Consider the following 5,794-nt stretch of genomic DNA (forward strand, 5'->3'; position numbering starts at 1 on the left):
ACCATGATATTATGCCCATTTATCTCTGCCATTGGAGTAATCTCAATTTTCAATAGCCTGCTTAGCTCCTGTAATCCATAGAGGGTTGGAGACCCACTTTGGTGGCCTTTATAGAAGTTGTCAGAACAGGACTTTCTTCCAGCTGACACAGTTACAACTTCTAAAACATTTAGCGCTTGCAATGAAAAAAAAAAAATTGAAAGAACTTTTTGGTTAAATTTAGATTAAGTTTTCAGGTTTTTGACAGCAAAACAGTTCATAAATAAAATGAAATCACCAACTTTATGAAAATACAAAAATTCTGATGATGAGTCTGCAAGGGACAAGGTAGTTCTCTGCTGTTTCATTCTCTGTAAGCAGAGTTAAGGGTGCAGTTCATGTCAAGGTTTCTATAACTTAGCACTGAATTATCTGAGCCCTAGACATGTATAGTCAGACTGCAGGAGGTGCCTCAACCTTTCTCCTGGGGCAGTTACGGGTGGCAGACCTGCCTGCAAAGGGTGTGCCCAGGTGGAGGAACTCCTACAGCAGGTGGCTGAGCTGCAGGGGGTGGTGAGGAGGCTGCGTAGCATCAGGGAGGCTGAGGAGATAGATAGCTGGTTTCAAACACAGCCTGTGGTGGACCAACAGCCCATGACCAAACTCCAAACCAGCACACATAGAAGGGAGGAGGAGAAGTAGCACAGGAGAATGGAAGCTTGTGACAGTAAGGACCAGCAGGAGGAAGAAACTTTCCTTGAAGCCTGAGGTGCTGCAGTATTGCCACAGTATTTTCCCATTCAACTAGGAAGTGGATTTATAGCCCAATGGTTACTTCCAGTCTCTGTAGAAAGTCCTTCCCCATTTTTCTCAACAAGCAAGGAAGAAAGGCAGCTTGCTTTCTTTCTTGCCCTGTCTTTCTGCTGAAGTCTGAGGTCAAACAGAAGGGGAAAAGTCTTTTCCAGGTTGATTATTCCCTATCTTCTTCGTTTAATCAAGATGCAAGGTACTAAGAAAGAAGAAATTTCCTGGTTTAATCCTCCCTATGACCTGTGGATAAGTAATTGGGGAAGAGATGGCCAAAGCTGCAGAAAGGGGTGTGGCTGAAGGGTTCAGAAGACCGAATGAAAGGACACCGTTTTATATGACAGAACATTCCAGTGTAATAAATGTAACAGTTTTGCATTGATCCAGGCCATACGAGTATTATCTGTGACACAAAATGCTGTTCTATTTTACCTTCTTCTGTCTTCAGCCTTTTCATCCCTGCTTTTCTTTGCCTACGCTGTGCTTCCCTATGCAGAACTTTGCTACATGCTTTTTCACTTTCTCTGCTAGTCCTCTTCCACCAGTCCTCTACCTGACCTCCTTCTGTGTTCATATTTTGTCTTCCTCTCCTTACATCCTTACATTTCCTGTCCATTGATCGACTGGAGCAGTGCTGTGGCCTCCTACTTGAGATGATGCCAAACTGTCAATGTTTGAAGTAATTCTTACCTGTTTCAATTGGAATCATCACAGCAGCGACTTGATTGCATCTTCTTCCCCCAAAAATTATTATGGGGAGAAAGTTTTTATCAGAGGAAAAAGGTGTTGCCCTCTTCATGTATGTCCTTAGCTTTATGTCTAACAGATCCCATGTTTCACACAGGCACAAATGTGCAACTGGGAAAAAAAAAAAAAAAGGCTTTCCTTGATATATAAAGCACAGGAAAGGTTAGGGACTCTTATATGGAGAGACATTTCCTTTGCTAATATTGATTTTTTTACTAATATGATCATTGTTGGTAATTTGAATATTTTTTTTTTTTTTTGCTGATATTGAAAGGGCTGTTGCTCTTTTTGAAGTAATTCTTACCTGTTTCAATTGGAATCATCACAGCAGCGACTTGATTGCATCTTCTTCCCCCAAAAATTATTATGGGGAGAAAGTTTTTATCAGAGGAAAAAGGTGTTGCCCTCTTCATGTATGTCCTTAGCTTTATGTCTAGCAGATCCCATGTTTCACACAGGCTTTTCTTTATGTATAAAGCACAAGAAAAGGTTAGGGACTCTTATATGGAGAGACATTTCCTTTGCTAATATTGATTTTTTTACTAATATGCTAATTTTTGCTAATTTTATTTTATTTTTTTTTTGCTGATATTGAAAGGGCTGTTATCATTGTTGGTAATTTGAATATTTTTTTTTTTTTTTGCTGATATTGAAAGGGCTGTTGCTCTTTTTTGTATCATCTGACTGTACAAAGAGGAGTGTGGCTCATCTACAGTTCTTAAAGCCACTACTGGTTGACCTCTTCTTCACCAAACCAAGCACGCCAACTCTCCTCAGAGGTTAGTGCCTTGCGACCACCATTGTAGTCTTTCGCTGAACCTTCTCCAATGTATCCACCTCCCTCTTGAACTAGGGGACCAAGCACTGGACACAGAATCAAAGATCCAGTGCCAAGCAGAGAGAGAATCATACTTCCCATGCTCTACTGGCCACTTTCCATTTAGTGTAGATAACTATACAGTTTGCCTTTTATGCAGTGAGAAAGCATGATGAGTCATGTTCAATCTAGCTCCACCCCCACCCAGTAACCCACCACATGCTTTCCACCAGGACTGCTATGCAATTTCTCAGTCTGTACTGATGCACAGGATCATCCCACCTCAGCTGCAGACATTTGGATTTCATTCAAGCTAATGACAAAGCTGGCAATAAGTCTGAATATTCTAAGGGCCAGCAGAGTGTTATTGCCACGCTCAGCAAGCAGCGGAGAAGTCTCAACCACAGCTGCTATTACTGGAAATCTGAAGTAACAAATGCTTCCCTTTCCGTTTTCTCTTCAGAACCACTTCACTCCACTTGTAATACTTTGTGACCTTCACATGTACTCATACATTTTATATTTAAATTCAGAAGGTGCTTTTGACGTCTCTCGGCTTGGTTATCAATGCACTTTTACTACCGTGACATCTTCTTCGTGATGGTACTCTTTTTCTTGAGATCTAACAAAACAGTGGATCAAAAATATGTTCTCGTGTGTTGCAATGGCCAGCTCTCACCTTTACGTAACTGTGAACGTCAGCAGGATTTGCATTCCCCTGTCTGAGGGCAGAATTTGTCCCCTAAAGAGCATGAAAGCTCACATTCCCCAGGTTCAGTGTTCCTGTGAATTTCAGTGTCAGCAGGAACTTGCACTGAGGCCCATGTTTAAACTGAAGGACTGGCAAAGTATCTGCACACAGACATCTGTATGTGTAAACACGCTGCTTTCAACCTCTTAACTGATATTGCTCATGGATCCTTGCAAGGAATAACTTCTACCCATGACTGATTAAAAATAGGCCTGAAGGAAAAATAATTTTCCCTTTGGGATAAAACAGAGCAGAGCATATTTTGTGTGTTTTCAAAGCAGTTTCCTCAAACACAGAGAATATAAAAAGAGGAGCGAGGACACCAACCGTCTGGCAGATTTCCAAAGGAGTTCAGGACCAAAACATTCATCCTTATGCTGGAAACCATGAGATTGGAAGGTTTTCCTGGTATCTGTAAAGCATCAGCACCACAATCAAGGATGAGCAGTCAGGTATCGTCTGTGTTGACAAAGAGGTGGAAGAGGATAAGAATAGGTGCCAGGGCAAGTCATGCAGTATCTGAAGCAGAAGAAGGAAGGATATATTAAATCTCTGCCTGCCAGTTTTGCCAGTTGCTGAGTGCTTTTGAAAATCAGATGCCTCATTTAGCTGACTAAAGAGTGATTGAGCTGTACCAGAAATACAGACCCAGCTGTCAGAGAAAACTGAAAAATATGTCCTGGAGTAGTTTTGAAAAATCTAATTCTTTTTTCTCTGTATGGAACACTCGTTTATTTAAAAAAAATATATATTAATTAGGCTAAGTTTAGCTGTGTGTATCACCTGAAAATAGAGAGGACACAATAAAACTACATAGGTTAGCCCAAATGCATGTTGCGTAGAACTTCATGCATACCTATCAACCTGTGTCTGAACAAGAATTTGTGAGGGTCATTCAAGTAAAAGGGGGAAATTTGCTTATTTAATTTTCTTGGCCTCACCTCCTCATCCCCATGGAGGAGAGAAAAATTTTGCTCTCTGCTCTTTAATTCACATTCTCTCTCACCATTCTCTGACTCCCAAGAATATTTCAGCCTCCTGCCTGCCCAGGGACCTACTGTTGTTTTGGCAGTACTTCAAGGTATGTCAGCATTCCAGAGGTCAGATGAGGATAAACTCTAATTAAAAGATATTAAAATAGGCTGCAGAGGACAAAAATTCAAAACCCCAGATCGATCATAACCTGTTACATCTGAGCTGTCTGTGTGCTTAAAATATGCATTGAAAGTAATCTTTCAAACCTCTTCTTCAGGTCTTCATTAGCACCCCCAGAGAAAATAATTTCAAACTGTTCAGAGAGCAGCAATCCTGTTCTGGTCCTTGAAATCCTTCGAACACACACCCACACACCAACATTATTTTCTCACCTCCTCCGTATAAAAACAAAACAGAAACGTGAGAACAGTGGGCTGGGGATGGAGCTGCGGAAAGTGAAGATGGAAGGATTAATTATGTAATACGCCCCCTCTCCCGCCCTTACCCACAGCAACACGAGTGAGGTAAACCTAATCCTCCCAGCTGACAACTCAGAACTAGAAAGCACCCGGAGGAGTGAAAGCAAGATAAACGTGTGGGGAAGGTGGCAATGCACTCCCACAGAGGAATATGTCATTAGGAAAATGCTAAAAAGAAGTTCAAAAACCTTTAGCCCCTTCCCTCCCCAGAAAGACCTCTCCCTCCGCCCCTTCCTCCCCCTGATTTTTCAGCACGAGCTGCATCCGGATGGGGACTGTAGTTCTACAGTTCACGGCTATCTGATGGAGTGTGGATCCTGCTGAAAAACTTCAAGTAAAACAGAAGCTGGGAGCACAGGCACGAGAAGATATATTAAGAAAGCAGGTTTGCTACTTAACTCGGAGGAAAGAAGCTGGAGCAGGCTTCTTCGGTTGCCCTCTAAGAACCTGGCCAGGAGTCCTTGCAAAGAAAAGTGTTGCTGATTCAAAAGAAGAGGAGGGATGGGGAAGAAAAGAAATCGTGCATGTTGTGTGAGAGGGAGACAACGTGTGTGTGTGTGTGTACGTGTAAATGCGTGTTTGTGTGTGAGAGGGTGTAGACAACGGGGGGGGGAGTTGACAGAATGTTATTTTCTATGAAAGACACGTGAATGCAATTCCCAGAGAAGGGCACCAAGCTCTGCCCAAGAGCAGAAGGGGTAGGGAGAGGGCAGGGAAGGGAAGGGAAGGGAAGGGAAGGGACAGGAGGAGAAGGAGGGATTGCTATTTCAGAAGACATTCATAGAAAGAGGGTGGCAAATTCTGTGACCATCTTTAAAGGAAGTTTCCTGGGACCTTGAGAGAAAGAACGAAGCCCAGAGAAGGAATATAAAGGGCTATGATTTCCTTGTCCTGTTGCTTTGTCTCTGGCTCCCTCTGCCTCTGGAAGAGTAGCCACAGGACACAAAGATGCCCAGCTGGTCACTGCACGCCCAAGTTCAGTTTAGCTGGTGCTTCTCTCCTGTTTAGCCTGACTGCTTTCTCTGAAGGGGAGGACTCACAGCCCGACAGCCTTTTAGTTTAACCTGAAGAGTGTGTGCTGCCTCTCTCTGCCCATCCCAAGAGCTCGCTGGAGGTGGAGAAGCGGGGAGAAAGAGGAGGACTTGAAAGTGCCCGAAGAGCTCCGGATGCTAAGAGGAGACAAACATTCCCGTGGACGACACAGAAAGGACAAAGCTGACTGATTTATTGCCGTTTTCC

Source organism: Calidris pugnax, unplaced genomic scaffold (assembly GCF_001431845.1).
Source record: "Calidris pugnax isolate Ruff unplaced genomic scaffold, ASM143184v1 scaffold36, whole genome shotgun sequence".
Taxonomy (NCBI): domain Eukaryota; kingdom Metazoa; phylum Chordata; class Aves; order Charadriiformes; family Scolopacidae; genus Calidris; species Calidris pugnax.